This window comes from Microtus oregoni, unplaced genomic scaffold (assembly GCF_018167655.1).
Source record: "Microtus oregoni isolate MIOR12 unplaced genomic scaffold, Mior012 000053F_ref0000044, whole genome shotgun sequence".
In the NCBI taxonomy this organism is placed as follows: domain Eukaryota; kingdom Metazoa; phylum Chordata; class Mammalia; order Rodentia; family Cricetidae; genus Microtus; species Microtus oregoni.
This window is the reverse complement of record NW_024543829.1, coordinates 5,550,946-5,577,027: the sequence shown is the minus strand read 5'-3', so window position 1 is coordinate 5,577,027 and position 26,082 is coordinate 5,550,946. Positions and strand designations below refer to the sequence as shown.

General features: G+C 39.5%; 1 long non-coding RNA gene across 1 annotated transcript in view; it reads right to left on the bottom strand.

The window, feature by feature from the left end:
• Positions 1–25,247, bottom strand: part of LOC121437593 — a 52,737-nt gene extending 27,490 nt beyond the window's left edge. Inside the window, exon 1 of the long non-coding RNA XR_005972986.1 lies at positions 25,168–25,247. This is a non-coding gene — a long non-coding RNA (uncharacterized LOC121437593). The remainder of the gene's footprint in view (positions 1–25,167) is intronic.
• Positions 25,248–26,082: the final 835 nt, after the last annotated feature.

The window sequence follows — 26,082 nt, the reverse complement described above, 5'->3', positions numbered from 1 at the left end:
TTGTATTCCTTTAATGAAAAATTCTTTCCTATCTATGTTCGTCAATGTTTATCTGAACTCATATCCCATTATGTAAAAGAGAAAAGTACTTGGCTTATTCTCAAAGAATTGTTTGACACTTAAAGGATTAGAGAAAATTTGATTTATGATCTGTAATATGAACCCCTAGTATGGACAGGAATAATATTCTGAGATCTAAAATCAACTACCAACAGAAGGATTCAGTTGATTTGCTTTGGTGATTTGAAATTCCATCTCATCAGAAATAACCTGAAACCATTCTCTTTAATGTGGTTTAGAGGCTATGACATCAATATTTAAAAGGTAAATATTATGCGATATCTTCTGACAAATATATGTCAAATGTTTATTATGTCCTATTTCCTTGATGTTTAAATTATTAACTTCATGCTTGCTTATGTAAAGAAAAAGGTAGGGTTTCTAGCACAAAGAAATTACTAAAGATTCAAAGATTTAAATGTGTAGCATTCGTTTGAAAGACAAAAAGAAGGAATGGTATACATTGAATATTTTTTAAATAAATGTAAAAATAATACTGATGCCAAAAACATCCCAATAGCAAACATTGTATACCTCCTTAACTGATGTGTTTATAATGATAGTATAATGATGCTTGGGAACCTTTCCAGTGGTAAATTATAAAATACTGAGGCTAGGAGGCACTTAAACGGTGCTATTACTCTTCTCTTAAGAGTAAGCTCTTTTATCCTAACTAAATCATACTTGAGCACGCAAAGGGGTTTATAATGTGACCCTTTACCCTATACAATATGCTAATATGCTGCTATTAAAAAGAGAACTAAGGGATGTGGGAGAAGTGACTTAGTAAGTACTTGACCCACAAGTATGGGGGTCTGAGTTTGGATACCTGGGACTCACATTTTTAAAAACATAATCTGATAGCCAGTGTCAGTAATTCCAAAACTGGGAAGGTCAAAACAGGCAGATTCCTGGGGCTTGATGTTCAGCTAGCCTAGCCTAAAATGTAAGCTGTAGCTTCGCTGAGAGACCCTGTCTCAAAAACAAGGTAGAGAGAGATCTAGAAGGAGATCTGATGTTAGCCTCTGGTCTCCACATGTGAAACACACACACACACACACACACATACATACATGAGAGATAGACAAAGAGCATACTAAAGGAAAGTCAAGCCAAAAATAAATTACATGACAGTAATTATAAAATTTGTTTATTATGTAACACTTGATCTTCATAACCTAAGTCTCCTGGCTTTCCAGAATGATACTTATTTATTATATTTTATTTTGCTTCCAATAGGGAAGGGCACACATTTGCCCCATGGGTTGTATGTGAAAGTCAGAGAGCAATGTGTAGAAGTCAGTTCTCCTCTTTCACCTTGTTTGCTCAAGGATAAAAGCTTAGCCTTGGACGCAGGCACCTGTATCCACCAGGCCATCTTACTGACTCCTGGGGGAACTTTTGAGTAGAAAACTTGAGAGGTTCCTTCTTCTTCTTGTAGACCAGGCTGTCCTCAAAATCCACAAAGATCCACTGCCTCTGCCTCCCAAGTGCTGAGACTAAAGGCGTGCACCACCAGTCTGCCTATCTATGACTCTTTTCTCTGCTCTTAGGACCCTTTTCCTCTTACCTGACTGCCTTGTTCAGTCTTGATATGAGGGGATGTACACAGTCTTTTGTTTTGGTTTGGTTTGTTTTTTGGGGGGTTTTTTGTTTGTTTGTTTTTCGAGACAGGGTTTCTCTGTGGCTTTGGAGCCTGTCCTGGAACTAGCTCTGTAGACCAGGCTGGTCTCAAGCTCTCAGAAATCCGCCTGCCTCTGCCTCCCGAGTGCTGGGATTAAAGGCGTGCACCACCATCGCCCGGCTGTACACAGTCTTATTGCATCTTGTTATGCTGTGTTCCATTGACGTCCCTGGGAGGCCTGCTCTTTCTGAAGAGAAATGGAGGAGCAGTGGATCTGATACAGGGGGACTGGAAAGAATGGGGGGAGGGGAAACTGCAGTTGGGGTTATATGAGAGAAGAATAATTTAAAAAAAAAATAGAGTACTCTGGGCTAGAGAGATGGCTCAGAGGTTAACAGAACTGGCAACTCTTCCAGATTAATGGAGATGAGTTAGTTTGGAATATAAGTGCTAGCTAAAAATACGCTAAAGCTATTGGCCAAACAGTATTACAAATAATATAGTGTCTGTATTTATTTCAGGGCTGGGTGGCCAGGAAAAAAAACAAGCAGCCTCTGCCTACAGGAGGCTGAAGCAAGGGTATCAGCAGGTCAAAGAAGAAATTACAGAACACTGAGAGCAGGAAAAATAGTCTTACTCAGGGAAGACCACACCAACTGGCTTTCCAATTGGTCAGCCCTGAAAACATACATGAGTAAACTTTATAAGACTGAGTGGGTTATATTTAAGAATCTATATATACCTTCATATGTATATGCATGCAGCAACAGTTAATGAATAAAAATCATGAATCTGAAGAAGAAAACAAGAAGGGGTATAACATGATTTGCATGGAGGAAAAAGAGGGGAAATTATGTAACTATATTGCAATCTCAAAAATAAAAGAAATCACAATAAGTATTACCACAATAAGCCTACATTATGCAAGAAGACTCTGACTCAAAGCAACAACAACTAAATCCCTCCAGCAGTCCATAGAATATTGCATGTTTATAACAGCTTACTGAACATTCACTTCTGAAGAGTATTGTGTTCTTGTTTCGTGATTTACAATAACATGGTTCTAGAAAACCATTAGCCCTTCATTCAGTAAATGACGTGACTACCTATGTCTACCTACTTTATAGCTGGCTTTGTCGTAGGTAGAAGAAGATAAGCATGGCTCCTTGAATTCTTGCAGACTGCCTTGGAACAAATGTATTAGGAGCTATCTGGATTAATATATCTTAGCTGCATTTACTATGCTGGCAGGAACCTGCCTCCTCAATGCCATCTTTAATCCAATTTAAATGTACAATGCAGAATAAACAACCATTTCAAGATAAAACTACTTTTGCAGCTTAAGAAGAGTGTGTCAGTGATTCTATTTGGGAAAGCTTTATTATCTTGTAGCTTTTGTTACAAGAAATTGTGAATGTCAGTGTTAGACAATAAAAGCCTCTGAGTGTTCTTGGCTCAGTTTTGTCTCTTGTCCCATGTTCGTTCTAACCACCAGGACCTTAGAACGTGGCTACACCTGAAGAGAGGGTATTAAAAAGATGGTTAGGTTAAAATTGAGTCCCTTAGGGTGGGCCTTACTTCAGCCTATTTCATCTTTCCTATAAGAAAAGGAAATGTAGGTGCACAGCAAGACCCCAGGCTCACCCATGCACAGAACAGTACCATGAAAAGTCATCTCTAAATGTGTATTGTCTACAAGCTAAGAAAGGAAGTCCCAAGAAATCAACCCATATTGGCACCTTGTTGAGCTCGAGAACTTTGAGAAAATAATTTTGTGTTGTTCAAACCACCCAAATCTGTGGTGTTACTATAGCAGTCTAAACTACGACACTACCTAGCAATGGGAAGTCAAGCCTTGTAAGACAGAAAACAACTGGATATCCTGGCATCATGCACTTAACGAGGACATCCCACATGTGACTTGTTGGGATGATGGAAACAATCTGTGCACTTAGCCATCCGTTCACTTGTATTCTGTTGAATACAAGGGGGCTACAGCACATTGTCCTATGCCTATGGTCTGTGTTTAAACAATGAGACCTTGTAAAAAAGTAAAAACATCATTTTTGTTAAATGCCATTATCCCAATAAAGGGGTGACATTTAATGTATCAGTTCCTCAATGTATCAATCCCTCTCCTAGTGGTACTTCATCTCTCTGCTTCATAAAGGGTTATTCGGCTAACTTCCCTTCAGCCATCTCAGTGAACCATGGTAATTTCTGGCACATGTGGGAAACAAAGCAAGCTTTCCTGAATTAATGAAATTAAGTCAGTCAGATTTAGGCTGGCTGGGTATGAAATTCAAAGTAGAACAAGGACTGGCTGACCATAGCTCTTGCTTGTGTGGATCAGATTTGGCATAAGATTCAGCCCATGATGCAATGTCAGTTGTCAACGTGATACCGCTTCATATTCCACATGGCTTATTTTTTAAATGATATATATTTTAAAGAAAAATAAATCTTAACTTAATGTGGAAATAACTACTTATAAGAAAAACAGAATAAAATATAAGTTGAGTATTCATTAAGAACTGGCTTACAATTCCAGACAATAATTCTTAGACTTCATTGTTTCCATTTAGATGGAACGGAAAATGAGAGAGGGACTAGCAAAAAAAAAAAAAAAAAAAAAAAAGTGCTTTCACTGTTCTATGGAAACTTGAAAAAATATGCACAAATATTAATTTAGGAATTGACACTTTGTGTTCTTTCAAGTGTAAAATCACCCTTGAATTTTGTTATGATGGAAGAAGCAAAGCAACAAAGTCTATTTGACTTAACTGTTGTATGAAACAAGTCAGTTAACAACGTTGAAATATACAGGCCAACAGTGGCAAACACACCTGCTAGTTTGAAGCATCAATTCCATGAGGCAGCCACCCTTTCAAGGACTGAAGATTTTTGTCAATGTATACTCTTATCTCAAAAATCAAAAACAATAAATCCCAAGTCTTCTACAGGAAGATTTTGACACAGGTATTATATAGGATCAATGGCTCCGCAGGGACATTTGTATCGGAAACCTCTGGGTGCAGCTAATTGAGGTTGAAATTCAATGCAAAGGGCTATGTTTCTAACTGGGTCAGAAAGCTGCTCATTCACATTTGTGCCATTTTCTGTTAAGGTGAAATCTCCAAAGAAATTTGTCTTTGCCGTTTTCTAGGGTTTCTTTAAATACAACAACAGACCATTCAAAGTTCTAATTTTAGGGCGTAATTAAAATATCTAATGTGGTTTTGTAAGTAAATACATTAAGGTCTTTCCTGTTGCTATTGTTTCATTAATTAATTAATTCTTTCATTCACTCAAAGAGATCATTGTCTGCCAGGTGCAGTAGTTCACAGAAGGTCCAACCCAGTTCAGAGACATGTCCCCTACCCACATGGTGCTTATGTATAAAGCGAAAGATAAATAGTAAGTAAATAACATTAAATGTAAACTAGAAAGAAATTGGATTGCTCCTGTGTGCCAGGGTTCTGTGTAAAGAACATACAAACATTCTTTCATCCCATCCTCAGATTGGTAGCATGAGTTCATTACTAATTTTAGCCTTCTTTTACTCACACTAAAAGCTAAGGAAGAAAAATGTCGAGTCTGAAGATTATGCAACCTCTTAGTGACAGAGCTAAGATTTGAACCCAAACATCTGGCTCCAGCACTTGTACCTTATATTGCAAGTACCATTCAAACCTATCATTGTAGACTGTGATTCATGCTCTAGAGATATGTAAACACAAAGTTAAATGTAACAGAATGTGAAGAAGACCATCTCAGGAAATCTGATTTTTTATAATTGAATTCTGTTTATTTGTGTGTATGTGGTAGGGGTGGTGATCTAAAGACAGCTTGAAGGGGATGTTTCTCTCCTTCCACCATCTTGGTCTGGGTGAATGGTCTGAGACAGTCAGGCTTCGCTAACCGGAAGGAAGCACCTTTTCATGCTTAGACATACTGAGTTTGAAGCAAGGACTTGAAGGACAAACTGAAGATAGGGAAAATGTAGGTAGGGCACTTCTAACAGAATAATAGCACATCTCAATTTTATAGCATTAGAAAACAAAGCAGATCGCCTGAACATTTTACCAAAACTTTACAGAGTCAAAACGTATTTTCTATTTTATATTTCATTTGACACACGATTTCAAATTTAAAAAGAAATAGAAAACACAAAAGAATTTGAAAATAATTGGAAAATGCTGAAAAGCCCAAGAAAATTGAAAAATTGTTTTACATGATGCCAAGATTGCTGATACAAAAAGAAAAAAGGCTGGTGGCAAAGTGATTATTTTTTAATGTATTTCCACCCCAAAAGGTACAACATTTTCTCCCAGCAAACTGTATGTTTCCAATTCTGTCCTTGCAGGGAAGAAAGGCTGTCAGACAGATGGATCAGTGTGGTCAAAAATAAAAACATTGTGGCGTGTTCTCAGAATTGCAAAGAGCTTGGATTTGGCACAGGTATATGGGAAGGTATGGGAAGGAGATTTTCTGCAAGGAAGATAAAGTTGGGCTCGTGTTGTAATTTGCATATGGTTTGGTTTAAATGTTCTCCTAAACATCCAAGTATTGGAAGCCTCTTGGTCCCCAGGACAGTAACACTGGGAGATCATAGAACACTGAAGAGATGGAGCCTACTGAGACATGCATGGGTCATTGGAGGACTGCCTAGCAAGATAGTGAGTGGGTGTGATTGTGTAAAAGCAGCAAGCCTGGACGGCTCCGCATCTCTCTCTGCTTCTATTTCTTCAGTATCGTTTTTCAGAAAAGGTTAAGGCTGTGGCTTACTTCACACTAAATTCTTTTGTCTAAAGTATCAACTTTAAGACCCAAATGAAAGAAGCCAGAGGGGGCTGGAGAGACGGCTCAGCGAGTAGCATGCTCTGTATCTCAGTTTGTTCTTCTGTTCCTGTGATAAAATATGGATTAAACCAATCCATGAAAGAGAAAGGGCTCAGCAGAATTTTTCATCCTAGGTCCCAGTCCATCAATGAGAGAAGTCAAGGCGGAGACTTAAAGCAAGAACCTGGAGGTAGGAACTGAAGCAGAAGCTGCGGAAGAACTGCTTACTGGCTTTCTTTCAGAGTTTGCTAAACTTGCATTCTTACGCAATGCAGGACCATCTGCCATAAATGGTACCACCCATGGCAGGATGGTCCCTACTACGTCTATCACTCTTCAAGAAATTGCCTCGAAATTATGCCAACAACTCAACCTGGTGGAGGCATTTTTTTTTTTCAGTTGAGGTTCTCTCTTCCCAGATGATCCTAGTTTGTGATTAGTTGAGAAAAAAAAAAAACTGAACTGCACACCCTGTAAGACTGGTGCCCTTAATTTGACCTACAAAACACACATAAATGTGGAATGAGAAAGACAATTACACAAAGTTTTCCTCTGATCTCTACGTAAATGACATGCCTTTGTCCCTCCCCACATCATAGATGTACGCACACACATGCACACACACACACACACACACACACACACACACTGATGGAGGAAGGTCATTGGCTAATAAAGGAACTACCCTGGCCCATTTTATTGGTTAGAGGATAGGTGGGTGGAGTAAACAGAACAGAACGCTGGGAGAAAGAGGAAGTGAGCTCAGAGACTCCACAGCTCTCTTGGGAGCAGACGCCTCAGAGAGAGACGCCATGCCCCGCTCCCAGGATGAAGCTCCGACCCAGGATGGACTAGGCTAGAATCTCCCTGGTAAGCGCACCTTGGGGTGCTACACACAGATGATTATAAATGGGCTAAATTAATATGTGAGAATTAGCCTAGAAGAGAATGGGCCAGGCAGTGTTTAAATGAATACAGTTTGTGTGTTGTTATTTCGGGGCATAAGCTAGCTGAGCAGGCAGCCGGGGTGCTGGGGACGCAGCCCCGCCGCTCTTATTACTTCAACACACACACATCATTAATTTTTTTCTTAAAGTTAGAATGGGAGGTGAAATAAATATACAGTATGCACCAGACACTGTGACAAGCATGAGATGCCTCTCATTTTACTCTCAAGACATACCCGCTTATATTCTTAGATACATAATGTTGAGAAGCATAGTATGCTATTCTTTGCACAAAATGGAGGAGTGGGAGAATTCAGCATTCTCCACCAAATGTATCTGATCAAACTCCTGTTCTATCTCCTTCCTACACCACTCTTGTGCCCTTCACACCATTTCCAAGGCAAATCAAGGAGTAAGTAAACATTAATTAGAAAAAAAGTAAGACTTATTCATAGGTCTGGATTGCTTCTTTCAATGACCTTTTATTTTTATTTATTTATTTGCTAAATTTCTCTTCCAATCATTTGTTTTGAAGTATGGCTAGCACATGATACTTATACTATAAAAAGACATAAAATAGCAGATTTCAATAATCCTTAGGTGGTTCTATACAAAGCAGATGTTCCATTATACTTTCCAGATGCTGGGTGTGAGCATAATTAATTAAAAGCAGCGCCTGCAAGTCATTTTGGTACATTTCCTCTTACAGTTAAAAGTACATTAGAGAAAAGGGAGAACGAAGGAAAGCTAGGACTACTTGGTTGCACAGAGAATTGCCAGAAACAATTAACTTCCAATATGTTATGCCCGGAATAGACGAAACTAAACAGGCAACTCTAACCAATGTAAGAGCTACTTCCTTGGTGTTCTGTGACAGCAACAAAGAATTATAAAACACCTTCAAGATCCAGCTATACCACTCATAAGCAGATACCCAAAGGATGTTCAATGATACCACAGGGACACTTGCCCAGCTATGTTCATAGCAGCTTTTTCCATAAGATCCAGAAATTGAAAATCACCTAGATGTTCCTCAACCAAAGAAGGGATAAAGAAAAATGTAGTACATTTACACAATGGAGTATCACTCAGCTGTTAAAAAATGGTGACATCATGAAATTTGAAGGCAAATGGATGGAACTACAAAAATATCATCCTAAGTGAGGTAACCCAGACCCAGACCGATAAATACAATATGTACTCAGTTATAAGTGGATGTTAGTTGTAAAGTAAAAGGATAACCATGCCACAATCCGCAGATCCAGAGAGGGTAGGTAACAAGGTCGGGGTGCATAGATCTCCCTGGAGAGGGGAAATAGAAAAGATCTCTTGGATGGATTGGGGGCAGGTGGGCTCGGAACTTGAGGGATCAGGTTGGGATTGGATGGATGGAGAGAATTGAAAGAGATGTCTGGAAAGGGGGGGTATTTCAGGATCAGGTAAAATTACCTGATGCAAGGGAAACTTCCATGAACCTACAAGAATGACCCTAGCTAAGACTTCTAGTAATGGTGGACACATAGCCTGAACTGGCCATTTCCTATGATCAGTTTTGTGACTACCCCAATTGTCATCAGAGAGCCTTCATCCAGTAACTGATAGTAACAGATGCAGAGACTCACAACCAAAGAGGCCCAGACGGGGAATCCTCTTGAAGAGGGGGAGGAAGAATTGTAAGAGTCAGAGAGGTCAAGGTTATCATAAAAAAAAAATCCCCACAGAAATAACTAACCTGGGCTTATAGGAATTCACAGAGTCTGAAACAAACAGGGACTCTGCATGTGACTGATCAAAAGCCCTCTACATTTATGTGACAGTTATATAGCTTGGTATATTTGAGAGACTCCTGTCCCTAATGCTATGTTTGGCCTGGGAGCCTAGTCCTTATACTGGATTGCCTCACCCAGACTTAATACAAAGGGAGGTGCTTAGTCTTACTGCGACTTGATAGGCCATGCTCTGTTGATACCCACGGGAGCCTGCCCTTTTCTGAATAGAAACAGAGGATTGAGGAGGGAGTGTTGAGGAAATGGGAGGAGAAGAAGGAGGGAAAACTTCAGTTAGGATGTAAAATAAATAAGTAATTTTTTTTCAAAAGACCAAAAAAATAAGAATTATGAATCACCAACTTCTCTGCCTTGCATATGAAATGATCCCCCAAAAGATCATATGTTGAAAGCATGGTACCCAATGCAACATTCAGAAGAGTTTTGGGAAAGTAACTGCATAATTTGACTTAATTAATGAAGGAGCCATCCATGAGTGGGCTGTTAAGAAAAAATAGAAACAGAAAAAGGGAAAGCCAGATTGGAAGAAGTGAGTTGCTAGGGAGTTGAAGGACCTTTCTTACCCTTGTCCCCTCCCTCTTTCTGTCCTCCTCTGCTTCCCTGCTGCCCTCTGGCAACAACTGCCTGTCCCTTTGACCATGATGCTCTTTCTCACCACAAGGCCAGAAATGATAGAGCTAGATGACCATGACTATTAGCTTGGAAACTGTGAGCCAAAATTGTCCCTTCCTTCTCTTAAGTTACTTAGGTCAGGCATCTTGCCATAGTGACAACACCCTGACTGATACATGAGCTTTGTTCACGCTTCTGCACCATGGAAGGCCTTGGATATTTATTAGTCCAGAAATCCAAAGATACTAATAATGCTTTAAGAATTCAGTAACCTGACAATACTCAGGTCAAATGGTTTTTATGCAATTTGTTAGAGAAGATAAGTTTCTCATTCAAATAATACATTTTTTTCTCTTCATTTTATCTATTCTATATATTGCATATTCTTTTGTTGTGCACTGTCTTGGATGTGATCTATAAAGTCCTTTTTAATATTATAACAGTATTGATGGAGTCTCTCATTGGACCAGGACCTCATTGATCCCATCTACTTCAGCTAGCCAGGACACTCCAGGACCTGTATCTCTGCTTCTACCAAACTAGGATGATAGCCAGTTTCAACTTCTACCCTGAATTTTGTTTATTGACTTTAAATTGGTGTTCTTGTAATGTATTTTGATGACATTCTTTCCCCACCCTCACATCCTCCCAGGTCTTTCCCACCTCCTTACCCACCCAATTCCATGTTCTTTATCTTTCTTAAACAACAACCACAAAAAATATATATAGCAAATACAGAAAAAGTCATACAAAAACCCGTGGGGTCTGTTTTGTATTGGGCAACTACTCCTGAGCTTGGGCCCTTCCCTGGAATGTGGTTGCATATGTCTACAGTGCTTCCCATCTTCCCCTTTCCTCTGGATCCAGTCCCTTTCTGTCTCTCATTATAAAATAACAGACTTCTAAGAGATGGCAACCAAACATGACAAAATAAAATATAATAAGATGAAACAGACACCTTCAGATTGAAGTTGTACAGCATAACACAACAGGAGGAAAAGAGTCCTAAGAGCAGGCACGAGAGTCAGAGACCCACCCATTCTCACAGTCAGGAGTCCCATAAAAACACTAAGCTAACAGCTATAATATATATACAGAGGACCTAGTACAGGCCCATATAGGCCCTGTGCTTGCTGTTTCAGTACATGAGCTCATGTGTACCTTACCTAGTTGATTGACAGGGCCTTGTTTTTCTGGTGTTTTCCATCCCCTCTGGCTCTTAGTTTTTCTGCCTCCTCTTTCTCAGGATTTCCTGAGCTTTGAGGGAAAGAATTGGGTAGAGGCCCTCATTTCCACACTGTGTGTGTTTGTGTGTGTGTGTGTGTGTGTGTGTGTAATGTCTGGCTTTGAGTCTCTGCATCCATTCCTGTCTGCTGCCAGGAACTGGCATGCCTTCTCTTATGACATTCTTTTAGTGTGTATACCTTAGGGTTCAGTCTATACCATAAAGCACTACATAAGCACTGACTATTGTTGCAATAAAATTGTCTAATCATAAAAAAAAAACTCCCTCTGGTTGTGTGTGGTACATTTCTGTAATCCTAGAGTTTTGAGACAGAGACAGAAGGATCTGAGTTTGAGGCCATGCTAGTCCACATAGTACTTTTGAGTCAAGCCTGGGCTACATAGCTAGAACCTGTTTTTACACACAAGGCAAAACATCTACCGGAGATGCCCCATGGCAATCTGACTGACATTTGTAGAAAGATCAATAGATTATAAGTGGTGAGTTGTGTTTTAGAGTTAGCATAATAAGCACAGAGGATTTGCTTTAATCTCTTTCTAAGCTAAATTCTTCCAGCTAACCAATTAGCAACCATCACCAGATTTTCCCTGCCCTAGTTTACTTGGCCTTGTTTAAGGTCTCTCTCTCTTCCTCTACTTCTCCTAAAAGGCAAACTTCAGGGTAAATCAAAGCTGTCTCATCCAAGCATGGCAGAGCTCTATGACAAGTGCCTAAATCACTTTAGACAATGAGGAAATATTTAGCCAAGGCTATGGAATTAATTATCTGCGTAATAAAAACAGTAGGATATAGCACTGTTAGCACCATTTATCCCTGAGAAAACATGAAGATATTTGCAAAGCAGACTGAATTTCTGCCTAGAAAGCAGCATATGTAAACAAAAAATGTACTTGTATGATTGGCAATATATAAGACTTATATTTATACACCAAACTTAAATGTTCCCTGGGTTTCTAGAGGGTGACAAACACTTTGACACCATTTGTTGTTGTTGGGCCATGGGAGCTTTTCCAGGTGGACCAAATACCTTAGGTTTGCTATAAAGAGCAAAGCTCAAGTTGGGTGAGCCTGTAAGAGACCATGGGCTGAACCCACTGTAGTCCAGAATTTTCCATCACCTCTAATTTTCACCCTGGAAGACTCATCAGTGCTTTTTTTTCCCATGTCTATACAAGGAACATGCCTTGGCTATGGAGAATGTTTATTCTTATGAAGAAAGATTTACCTGGTGGAGTAAAACCTGGTGTTTAGGAGGTAATGGTATAGATAAGAGTGGCTTTGTTCTTATGGGCAGCAGGATTTTTTGCTTAATGTCCATGATTCTGTCACCTCAGTCATCAAACAAGGATAATAAGCAGTACCCCCTAAGCATCGGTAATAATAGACAAGACTTTTGTGTGGCTTAATAGCAGACATTACTATTCCATTTCTTTGACAGATTTTAAAAGATGCAACCAAGCCTTCCTTGTCTCAAGTCAGAAATCAAACTGAGGATTCTTACATCCCTGGATAGAAAAATGGTTTAAAATTTAGAAATAAAATCTACCCAGTGATAGAGTAAGATTTGGCATTCTTCATAGGTCTAAGACAGAGGAGAGCTCAAGGGAAAATGGTTATGAGTGTTTCATAAAGATTTTCAGCATTTTAAACTTTCTTTCTTGTTATGTAAATTTTCATAGCTGTGGAGACAGACCTACCAACACTGAAGACAAAATATTGGAACAAACTTATCCTTTCTCTAGTATTTATGGGTACCTTACACCACAGCCATTCTGAGAGATATTCCACTTACCCTGAAATGTCCTCACTCAAAATTGCAGTTCAATAGTTTTAATATATTCTCAAAATTCTAAACCAATGCCACAATCTTATATTTGCAGCATCCCCTTACCACTAAACCAAGCTCCCATACGCACTTCTCTGCAGCTTCTCCAGCACTAGCCAACTCTTGATTTACTTTGTGCATCCACTGCTTCTGTTTGTTCAAATTCCGAGACAATGTCTCATTATGCATTGTCATTTGAATTCACTATGGATCCAGATTGATCTCAACGTCTGATCCTCCTGCTTCAGTCTCCGAGTACAGTGATCACCAAGGATTAGTACACATGGCTCTATGAGATTTTTTTAAATGACAGACCTGAGGACTAAATCAATGGATAGATAGATTAACCTTATATAGAGTATGTAATGTTTTACAATTGAATGAACAGAAATTAAGATGTTAAGAGATATTTCAGAAATAGACATTACCAATATGTGTTGATTCTACAGTTAAGCAATACGCTTCCATGTGGATGTGAGCTACATCATTGACTATTACACAGGGAAGCTGAGATAAAGGGGAGTAAGATGCAAGTTGTTCACAAGGTAGCTGAGAAAGAATCTGCAAGTAGTTAAGATGAGATCAAGTGTGTTAGTGGAGGTCTGACTGTAGACAATTCAGGTAACTAGGAAGTCTAAAAAAAATGTCAGGTAAGAAGCCCAAATGGTTAGGTCTACTCTGCAAAAGAGAGGTCTCTGGCAATTGAGGCAGATGAGACAGGCAAAGAAGGATGGGCAAGGCTTTTAAGTTTCAACTCCAAACAAAAACTCTCAAAACATGGGCTAATTAAATGTATGTATACAATACACATAGCATAATACAACATTTAGAATTATGTATAGTTCAGAAATCAGTATGTGAAATTTATTTTCCACTCTGGTACTGAGAACTGAGCAGAGAGCTTGGCTCGTACTAGCAAAAGCATTAGGATGCTAGGTCGTATAACCAGCTCTAAAACATCTTTTTCAAAACAAGAGCCATGTGAGCCATGTGTGAACAGCTTGTTTGTTTTGTGTTTCTCATTATTAACTGTCAGATTTTGTTATAAGTATCGTGTTGCTATTTCTGAATCAAGAAAAACAAATATGGGAAAAGCACAGTGTTAAAAAAAAAAAACCCTCTTTCTGCTACCACCAGAAGAAGACTTTTAGAGACTCCAAAGTTCTTGCAATCTTAACCCAAGCACCATATCAATCCTTCTCCTCCACTAGAAGTTTTCCAGAGGCTCCTTTCAATATGATGGCTCTTCCGTGTCATGCTTCTGGACCAGATGAAAAGAAAAAGACACGGAATCCATTGATGGATGCTGTACAGAGAGCTACTCTGGAAGGCATTAATATAAAGCTCTGACCTCTCCTCAGATGGATGGGTAGATTAGCAGATGAGTCTCCCTGCTGCTCCCCCCAAGGGAAGGAAGAGAGCGGCCGGCCCAGTTGCTTCACCAAAGGCACCATAAGATACCACATATTGGACCTTGGGCAGCGGATAACCAGGTTATCAAGGCTGAATGCCCAGCAGAACCACTTGAAAGGCTTGTTAAAACCCAGTGCTGGGCTTTATCTGAAGAGAGCCATAGGGGTTTGCATTTCCCATAAGTCTGCAGGGGCCACACTCCTGGTACTGCCCGCCTGCAGGGGCCACACTCTTCGAGAACCAAAGATGCAGACAGGGGTTGAGAGCATCGCATTATATAGGCCTAGAACACGTCTGCCCCATCTCCACAGTGGCACTGGTTGTACTCTGTCCTCTTCGCTCATCAAGGACAGGCACAGGGCTGGGGCAGAGGCAGTGGGATGCTTGCTGGACTGAATATTAATGCTGTGTTGTTTGATTTCCATGCCAACCAGTATGAAAAAAAATACAAAAAACTTGAAAATATCATTTTGAACTATCACGGATTTTTAAAAAATGAATTCCACCAAATCTTCCTCTGTTCTTGACTCTGATACACAGATGATTCACTGCGTGCTGGGGGCAAAGGGACAGGGGCGACAATTAAAAACGACTTGAGGTCATGGTTCTGCCAATATGCCTATTTATGTACAATTTTTCTCTGAAAGTTCCAGAAATTTCCCCCCAAAGGGCATTTGTGTTCTTCTGTGTCTCAAGAGGGATTTAATAGTTGAGTAACTGGGAAATTAGAACCAAGGGTTTGGCTTTTCTGAGGTAATTCTTAATACGAGCAGGGTTACTTATTTTTTTCTTTATTGGACATCTATTTGTGCTCTCGAAGATTTGGCCCCTCATTCGATACTTCTAGGCTATAGCTTGACTTTTCAAATACACAGAGAGAATGACAATCTTTTGTTTTTCTGAGAGTGTTTAAAAAAAAAAAAAACAAGTCAGGCTACGTTAAATTTAAGACGAGTCTGCTAATAACAACAGCAAAACAAGTTTCAGATCCTCAACAACTGAAAGGAAATAAGCACGTCGTAAGGAAAAGATTGGTGCAATAGGAACATGAATCCAGAACTCAGAAATTGTGGCCTAATGGATGTGCATAGCTTCATAGTTACAGATGCATCCTGCAAAAGCCGGGAGTCGCTGAAAAGTCAGAGCTGCTCTGTGGCTGCCCTCTACTGGCCAAATTGCAAAGTGCCGCTCAGAGCAAAGGCCATGCTGAACTTAAGAGGAAAACATTCCCAGCATGATAAATATATACTTTTCAGAGCTTGTACAAGTTTTGTGTGACCCTTACCGCCTGTACTTCTGTATAATACAAATAATTTATTTGCATTTAAACATATTTCTCACACCATCTTGAGTCTGAAGTCTGTAATCACTGTTGTCTAAGGGGGTTTCCAATGACGATTACAGCAGTGTTGCCCTTGGGGTACGACCACACACAAGCAACTCAGTGTATAGTAAAATATGATTCCCTAGTGTCAGGCTGTGGAAGAACTGAAGGGATGAAACTTGTAGCTGCCTGCGACGCCTTTAATCATTTTCAACTTCAGTTTGTTTACATGAATAGCAACCAAACACAGACATATGGAGCTGTTTGGGTTTTTTTTTTTAATTATTGGAAACTAATAATCTGGTTTGTAACATTTAGAAGAGTATTTGTCAGATGAGAGAGATAGAGAGATGGCTCAGTGGGTGTGCTTGCTGCCTATGAATGCATGAGAGCCTGGGCTCAAATCTGTAGCAACTGCATCAAAGTCAGCCATATCTGTAAATCCCTAGAACACCAGCATGGCAGAGAGGGTAGAGGAGACAGGAAGATTCTGGGAGCTTCCTGGTCCACCGACCTAGCTGAAAAACAAGTTTCCGTTTTCGTGAGACACTCCATCTCAAGGGAGGAAAGTAAAAGCAATAAAGGAAGACATCCAATGACATCCTCTTCTGGTTTCCAAATGTTCATTTATTGGCACAAGCATCTAAATATCCATGTGCATCCATGAGACACACACACAAATATACACATGAAGCTCAAATACTTCCATAAAACCTAAATTAATGGATTAATAAAATAAAACAGAAACTTGAGGGCTTCTAAAAAGGTTAACTACACCCAGGAAAACACAAGGAATAGTTATAGACCAGCAAAGTCAGAAGAAGGAAAGTAGGGCTGGAGAGATGGTCCAGAGGTTAAGAGCACTGACTGCTCTTCCAGAGGTTCTGAGTTCAATGCCCTGCAAACATATGGTGGCTCACAACCAACTGTAATGAGATCTTGTGCCTTTCTCTGGCATGCAGGTATACATACAGGTAGAACACTATATAGCTATAATACATGTTTAATCCCAGCACTCAGGAGGCAGAGGCATGTGGATCTCTGTGAGTTCAAGGACAGCCTGGTCTACAGAGCAAATTCTGGGACAGGCTCCCATGCTAAAGAAGGAAAGTATACATACACACACATCCCACCACCACCAACAACAACAACAAAATAACAGGAATCAACAATAATTGACCATTGATATCTCTCACCATCAACAGTCTTAATTCTCCAATAAAAAATAGATAGACTAACAGAATGAATGTGAGAACAGGATTCATTCTTCTGATGAATTCAAGAAACACACTTTGTTATCAAGGATACACATTACCTCAGGGTAAAAGACTGGAAAATTGCCCAAGAAAATGGCCCCAAGAAGCAAGATGGTGTAGCAATTTTAATATCTGACAAAATAGAATTCAAATCAAAACAAATAAGAAGAGATACAGAAGGACACTACATACTCATCAAAGCAAAACGCCACCAAAAGGACATTTCAGTCCTTAACATTAATGCCCTAAACATGAGGCTCCCCAACTTTGTTAAAGAAACATACTATCACTTAAATTATGTATTGACCACCACACACTGATTATGGGAGATTTCAATATTCCATTCTCACTAATAGACAGGTCATCCTCACAAAAATTAAAGAAAAAGTGCTAGAGCTAGCTGGAGTAATAAACCAAATGGACCTATAGATAGTCACAGAATATTTCACCAAACACAAAAGAATATACCTGGTTTTCTGTACCTCATGGAACTTTCTGGAAAATTGAACAATACTTGGACACAGTTCTGTATCACATCTGACTACCACAGGAAAAGAAAAACTGTATTTTAACAAGAGAAGGTTTATAAACTTGTGGAAACTGAATTCTCGTGAATGGAAAATGTGTCAAGACAGAAATAAATAAAGAAATCAAAGACTTTCTAGGATTCAATAAAAATGAATGCACAGCACACACAAACTTATGGAATACAATCAAGTCATGGTACTAAGTGCCTAAATAAAAAATGGAGACATCTCATACTACAATTTAACTGCACACATGGAAGCTCTAGTAGAAGAAGAAAATAGATTCAAAAGGAGCACATGGTAAGAAGTACTTAAACTCAGAGCTTATCAGTAAGAAATAACAATATCAAAAGCAATAAATACAAAGAATCAATGAAATAAAAAGCTGGCTCTTTGAGAAAGTCAATAAGATTGGCAAACTCTTACTAAAATTAACTAAAAGGAAGAGCGAGAATATCCAAATGAAATGAAAAGGAGGGCATAACAACAGGCATATAGGGAGTCCAGAGAATCACAAGGACATACTTTAAAAAGCTTTATTCTACCAAATGGGTATATCTGAAAGAAGTAAATAATTTTGACATTTTCCTTTATAAGAGTTGCCATGGTCATGGTGTCTCTTCACAGTAATAAAAACCCTAAGGTTTTGTCTATTTATGATGAAATTAGAGGGCCATGATGAGCCAGCCTGCCCTTCACTGGCACTGGGATAGCTGGTATCTCCCTCGATGGACACTGCAGCCAGAGAGCTAATCCCAACCCTCTTGGTAGAGCTGCCCACCCCACCCCACACTCTCAGGAGAGATGGCTCCTGCCCCTTGCCATAGGTAAGGGAGAACTGACCTTGATAGCATGGGCAAAGCAGAGTTAGCTCTGCCCCTCGCCTGAGGCAAGGGTGTACTGTGTGATGCAGCATGGCTCCCAATGACACCAGGACAAATGAAGAGATGTTGGAGGCAGGAAAGAGGGAGGAGCTAAGAGTTTTGGGTTTTGTTTGTTTGTTTGCTTGCTTGCTTGGTTTGGTTTGATTTTTTTTAGATTTTATTTAGGGCAGTGCTACAAGGGTGGGGGAGAATATGGGGGGACTGAGAGGTGAGCAGAATTAGGGTGCATGATGTGAATTTCCTAAAGATTCAGTAAGGAAATTATGTTTTTAAAAATAAGAAAACAGACAGAAGTTGGTACCAGACACTGGTGTATTACAGCGAGAGACCAGAACATGTATCTTGTTTCTGAAATGTGAAATTGGGACTCTGGGTTAGAAAATCAGTTGTACACTTTAAGTGAGGTTTAAAGGACCATGCTATAGGAGCATAGAAGAGAGTGGTGCTTAGGATCATTTAAACTCTGGGGACTTAGATGAAAGAGTTTCAGAGGAGAAGACTATTAATATGTGGCCTAGAGATTGTTCTTATGATATTTTGTCAAATAGTGTTACTGTTTTCCATACTTGTCAAAAAAATCTACCTGATAATGTAGGATGTCCTTCTGTATATGTGTTGCTTTGATTGGCTGATGAATAAAGCTTTTCAGCCAATGGCTTAGCAGAGTACAGCCAAGCAAAAAATCCGAAAAGAGATATATAGAGAGTAGGTAGAGTCAGGGAAACGCCATGTAGCTGCCAAAGGAGAGAGATGGCTGGATTCGTACCAGTCAGTCACAACCTTGTAGTGATACACAGATTAATATAAATGGGTTAATTTAAGATATAAGAGCTAGGTAGGAATATGCCTAAGATATTGACCAAACAGTGTTGTAATTAATATTACTTCTGTGTGATTATTTGGGTCTGGGCAGCCAGGAAATGAATGTGCAGTCTCTGCTTACAAACTGAAGCTGAACTGAACAGTTTAGGATTAATGTGTTGGCAGAGAAAATCTCAAAAGAATCTGTGTGTAAATTTGAGGCCAGACTGGTCTACAGATTGGGTTTCAGGACATTCAAGTTTAGGCAATGAAGGAAACCATCAAGAACAGAAATCTGGTAAAGTTGTAATTAAACAAGGGGGCCATGTTCCAGCCCCAATAAGTAAGAGAATTTAGCAGTTTCAGCTACATGATTGTGATTTTAGAGTCAAGGATAGAAGAAAAGAGCTATGGAATCCGCCTCAGCAGCTAAAGAAAGCCATTGAGGTAAGACATGTGTCAAGGGTATCCATTGGAGTTATAGAGAGGCCATTGTATAAAGCTGTAAAGTCAAAGCCTAGATTGACTTGGATATCCCAACATGTTGCAGAGACCAGAGACATGGGATACTGGCCAAAGAGAGATGATAACAGGGAGTGGAACCATCCCAAGAGAAAGAAGTACGTTGCAGTCAACAAAGCTGAAAGGAGCTGACAAGCTGAAAAGCACTTTGAAAAAAGACATGGACTTGCAAAGTTTGGAGTTTGTCCAGCTGCTGTACAGTCTTGTTTTGCTCCAGCATTTCCTCACTGTGCTCTCTTTCCTCCCTTTAGGAATGGTGGTGTATATCCTGTGTCATTATATGTTGGAACTATATGATCTGCCTTTTTATTTTGATTTTATAGGGGAGTACAGTTAAAAGAACATATGAATCTCAGAAGAGACTTTTAAAGAAGTCTGAGGCTGTTACAGACTATGGGGACTTTTGAAGTTTAACTAAATGTATTTTGCATTATGGTTAAAATCAAATGGAAGCCAGGGCATGGAATGTGATTGTTTGAATAAAAATGTCCCCCATAGGTGCATAGGGAGTGGCACTATTAGGGATATTGCTTATTGCCATAGGTGTGGCCAAATTGAAAGAAGTATGGCCCTGAAGTGTAGTTTTTGAGGTCTCAGATGCTCAAGTCAGATTCAGTATGGCTCACTGTCTCTTCCTGCTATCTGGTGTCCATTGTAGAACTTTAAGATTTCTCTCCAGTGCCATGCCTTCCCATATGCTATCATGTATCCTGCCATCATCATCATCATCATCACCATCATCATCATCATAATAGAATAAACCTTCTAAAAATTGTAATACAGCCCTAATTAAATGTTTTCCATTATAAGAATTACCATGGTTATGTTGTCTCTTCACAGCAATAAAACCCTAACTAAGACAGAGACACAAGGGATATACCTCAATATAATAAAGTCAATTTACAGCAGGTCCATAGCCAACATCAACTTAAATGGGAAAAACAAAACAATTCAAATAAAACCAAAAAAAAAGATGATGTTGTTTCATCTTTATATCCCTATTCAATATAGTGCTTGAACTCTTACCTAGAGCAATAAAACAGTTGAAGAAACTGCTATGAAGAGACATCATTTCCATGACAACTCTTTATAAAGAAAAATATTAAACTGAGTTGGTAGTTTAGAGTTCCAGAGGTTTAGTTCATTATCATCGAGGCGGTGATTTTGTTGACTCAGCAAATGGTAGCATGGTGGCAGACATGGTGCTGTAGAATTCGACATCTTGATCCAAAGGCAACATTGATGTGGGATTCCCTTCCATATGCTGTAAACATCATTGATTAATAAAGGAACTGCTTTTGGTCTATAGCAGAGCTATAGGGGAACAGAGGTAGGTGAGGAAAACTAAAGGGAATGCTGGGAGAAAGGGGGAAAAGAGAAACCATGGAGCCTCCACCAGAGACAGACATGCTAAAACTTTGTTGGTAGGCTATGACATCATGGTGGTGTACAGACTAATGAAGATGGGTAAAATTAAGATGTAAGAGTTAGCCAGAAATATGCTTAAGTTATTGGTCAAACAGTACTGCGGATAATATGGTTTCTGTGTGATTATTTGTGAGTCTAAGCTGCCAGGCATCCAGGAAACAAGTAGTTCTCTCCTCCAACACAACATTATTTGAACTCTCTCACTGGGCATGACTTGAGCATATCAATGTAGATGAAAGTTTCCTAACCTGCCTAGTCCCACAATGATTCAGTCTCAAATAAACACATAGAGGTTTATATTAATTGTAAACTCTTTGGTCTATTGCTCAGGTTATACTAACTAGCTCTTACAACTTAAATTAACCCATAATTCTTATCTATGTTTAGCCACATTGCTTGGTACCTTTTCTTTGTAAGGCATTCTCATCTTGCTTCCTCTGCATCTGGCTGGTGGCTGTGTCTCTTCCTCTCCTCTTCCCATAACTCTGCGTAGTCTGGTAACCCTGCTTATACTTCCTGCCTGAGTACTGGCCAAACAAAATTTCATTAAACCAATACAAGTGACAAATCTGTACAGTGTACAACAGCATTATCTCACAGCATATATATATGACCTCAAATCCCTCTCTCGAAGTGACAAACTTCCTCCAATAAGACCCTACCTACTCCAACAAGACAACATCTCCTAATGGTGCCACTTCCTTTGAGGGTCATTTTCTTTCAAACCACCACATTCCACTCTCTAAGACCCCAGAGTTTATAGCCATATCATAATGCAAATTTTCATTCAGTCCAACTTCAAAATTCCCCAAGTCTCAAACTTGTTTAAAAGTATCTTCTGAGATTCATATAATATCCTAACTGTACTCTCTTGTAAAATCAAAATCAAAAGCAGATCACATACTTCCAATATATAACGACACAGTGAGAAAATACTAGACCAATGCAAGACCAAAAACCCTATGGGTATGCTCTTTAGATTTCCAACTCCTTTCAGCTTGTTGAATGCAACATACTCCTTTCTCTTGGGGTGACTCCACTTCCTGTTAATAGCTTTTCTTTGGCAATGTTTCATAGCTCTGGAATCTCCAACATCTTGGGGTCTCCAAGGCAGCCCAGGCTTCTTCTTCACAGTTTCACACAATGGCCTCTCTAGAACTACATATGGAGACACCCTGACCCATGCCTTACATCACTGGCTTTCCTTAATCACAGAGGCAAATTCCACAGTCCCTTCCTTTTACTCTTAACTTTAAAGCTAGAATCTTGTCGATGAGGCTGCCAAGTTCTGTTTCTGGCTGTGACTGGAACATGGCTCCCTTGTTGAATTAAATCTTCACCAACTTCGTGTTTTCAATGATTTCCTTCACTGTCTAAGGTTGCCTATTCTGAAATCTGTTCTGTAGACCAGTCTAGCCTCAAACTCAAAGATCCACCAACTTCTGCCTTCGGAGTAATGGAAGTAAAAGCATGCACCAACACAGCTGACTCTTTTTCTTTAATTCCCTTTCACAAGTTGTAATCTTAGCTGGGTGAAATCTTTCCCTGAGATCACCAATCCTTTATTCCATTTCTTAATCTGTTTACTTCCTTAAATACAAGACTTAGTTCCATTTCATTTTTAGTGCTCCTTTTCTTCTTAAATTTTATCCTACTTTTTGTAATTTACCCTACTATGTTTACTCCTTTTAATTATAAATACTCATTAAAATTACCACTAATAATCACACAACAGATTCTATAGAAGGCTGTTTTGAGATTTCCTCTGCCAATGGAATTAATTTCAAACTCTTCATTTTAGCTGCAGGCAGGCTCTTCAGCCAAAGGCAAAAGGCAGCCACATTCTTCACCAAAATATCACAAGAATGATTTATAGGCACTGTACTAAATATCTTCTTCTCTGAAATATCTTGATCTAGCCCTGCACAGTTCAAATCACTCTTAGCACCACTGTCTTCCATGCTCCTTAAGGGTATGCCTCATTAAGCAGAGCTTAATCTAAATCTTCCTAACCCAATTCTCAAAGTCCAAATTCCTCTAAACCACAGCAAGGTCAGGCCCATCACAGCAATACTCCCATCCCTGATACCAAGTCCCGTCATCTAGGGTTCCTATTGCTGTCAATAGACACTGTGACCATGGCAACTTTTGCAAAGTTAATTTTATAAAATTTAATTGAGGTGTTTGCTTATGGTTTAGTCCACTATCATTGATCTGGGAAGCACAGTGGCTCAGAGCATGGCAGCGTACAGGCAGACATGGTGCTATAAAATTTAATATCTTGATCCAAGGGCAACAGGTATTTAACTGTCTAGCTGGGTATGACTTGTGCACACATATATGAGACCTCAAAACCCACCCCTAGGACACACTTCCTCCAACAAGACCACACATCCTAATAGTGCCACTTTCTTTGAGGACCATTTTTCTTTCAAACCACCATAGTTAATATCCAACATTTATAAAGAAGTCAAGAAGCTAGATATCAAGAAAATAAACCACCTAGCCCATAATGGCATACAGATCTAAACAGAAAATTCTCAACAGAGGAATCTCATATGTCTGGGAAACACTTGAAGAAACATTGAACAACCTTAGTAATCAGAGAAATGCAAATCAAAACTACTTGGAGATTTTATCCTACATCTGTCAGAATGGTTGAGATCAACAAAACAGGTGATAGCTTCTACTGTCAAGGATGTAGAGCAAGAGGAATACCCACATTGCTAGTGAGAGTGTAAACTTGCACACCCACTGTGGAAATCAATGTGGCAGATCCTCAGAAAGTGGGGAACCCATCCACTTCATGATCCAGCTCGGTCACTCTTGGGCTTATACCCAATGCATGCTTCATTCTGCCACAAAACACTAAAGTATGATTGTTGCTGATCTATTAATAATAGCCAAAAATTGGAAACAACCTAGATGTCCTTTAACATAGGAATGAATAAAGAAAATGTGAAACATGTATACAATGGAGTATTACTCAGCCATTAAAAATGGCATCATGAAATAAGCATGGAAATGAATAGAACTAGAAAAAAAAACATCTTGAGTGGTGTAGCTGCAGTATTCCCATCTACTTCAGGAGGAAGCTTTTCGAATGATGGCTGAACAAGGCACTGATCTATGAGTATAGAAGAATATTATTAGGAATCATTTTATCACTACATCTCTTTATCTTTTTTGACTCAGAAATACAAATATGTGTTTTCTTATATGCAGATATTAGCTGTCAAATTAATGATAATGAAGCTATAATCTCTAGACCCACAGAGGGTGAGACTAGAGGGAACAGATAGATTTTGTTAGGAAAGGGAATTGACTAGATTAATACTGTTGGATGGGTGACTGGAACAGGAGGGTCAAGTTGAGAATGGAAGAGGAGAGGGGGTTGTGTGAGGGATATCAGGGAGAGACAGCTAAAATTAAGGACCATTTGAGGGGTAATATGGGGACCTACCACAGTAGAAACTAAAATACACACACACACACACACACACACACACACACATAAACATATATATATATATATATATATATATATATATATATATATATGAAGGATACCGAAATGAAATTGCTAAGTAATGGAGGAGACAGAGTCTTGTCATCAAAAGAAAGGTCCAGTATCAGTGTTGGGCTACGTCTAACTGAATTGTTGAGAAAGCAGTCTTATGGGAATCCCCAAACAGCCCAGGCTGTGGGTTAGACTACAGGTTGGTCTCCACAACTGTCACAAAGTCACAACACTGAAGACAATATCTGCACAACGCATTGAAAATGGAGAAGATGAGACAGGCGTACATAGAACTTTCACTATCGTATTCTGGTCTTTGATATTCTGCAAGGAACAAAACCTGAAAGTCTCCATAAATCGATGGAAAATGGACTCAGACTCAGCTCTATTTAGATTCAGAGAAAACAGGAGTTATTTTATCCTGAGGGTTCAGGTTATAGTCTTTCACACAGGACAAAGTTTATGGGATGGTCCCTTCAGTTGTCTGGCTTCTGTAAATGCCTTGACATCTACTGAACACATAAGTCTTTGCTCTCTGCCTGTACTCACCCAGCTCTTTATGGGGAGCACTGTAACAGCACACTGTTCCCAGGACCTATGTGGCTTCTCTCTTCAGTCCTGGGGTATCAATCATCTCTACACTTCCTAAGCTCTTCTCACTCGCGTTGCTGGCATCCCTGCTGTGATGTTCTGAAGAAGTGCAAACTTTCATTCTAGCCAAAGATGAAGAAACATCTTCAAATGACTCCTGCTAGAAGGCTTGGCAAAGATATTCAAGGCAGATGAGCACCAAGGAAGGGAAGCCAATGCAAAAGATAAATAAAACTTTGTTTCAATTCTTTTTCCCTCTCCCACAGTAATAAATTTGTGACTTAGATAGCTTTATCAACAAATACTCTGCCACAATTTCAAAATCAGGGAGAATAGAGAGAAATGAGCATGTGGGGGTGGAGACTTTGAAAGAAACATTTTGAAACTCTGATCCCCTAAAAGGATCCTCTCTTCAACTCTCATGGAACAATATGCACAGTGCAGTGAAATATAGTGAGCCCTCCACTCTTAGCCTCACTACAGTAGGAATCCCTGGGTACCAGCATTGTACAGATCATTTATTTCTGCTGCCACCTGCCGGTACATGGTGTTTTCTACTGCACTGAGGAAGAGAGACAGGGGAGAGAAAGCGGTGTGTGTGTGTGTGTGTGTGTGTGTGTGTGTGTGAGAGAGAGAGAGAGAGAGAGAGAGAGAGAGAGAGAGAGAGAAGTATTAAGAGCGGCGGAGCTGAGTCCCCGTCACCCGGCCGCCCACACGGCTAGCTTTACCGGAAATAATTACACGGAAACTGTATTTTTTTAAACACCACTTCGCCCATTATATCTAGCCTTTTCTCGGCTAACTCTTGCACCTGGACTAGCCCATTTCTTATAATCTGTGTAGCCCACGAGCTGGCTTACCAGGAATGATCTT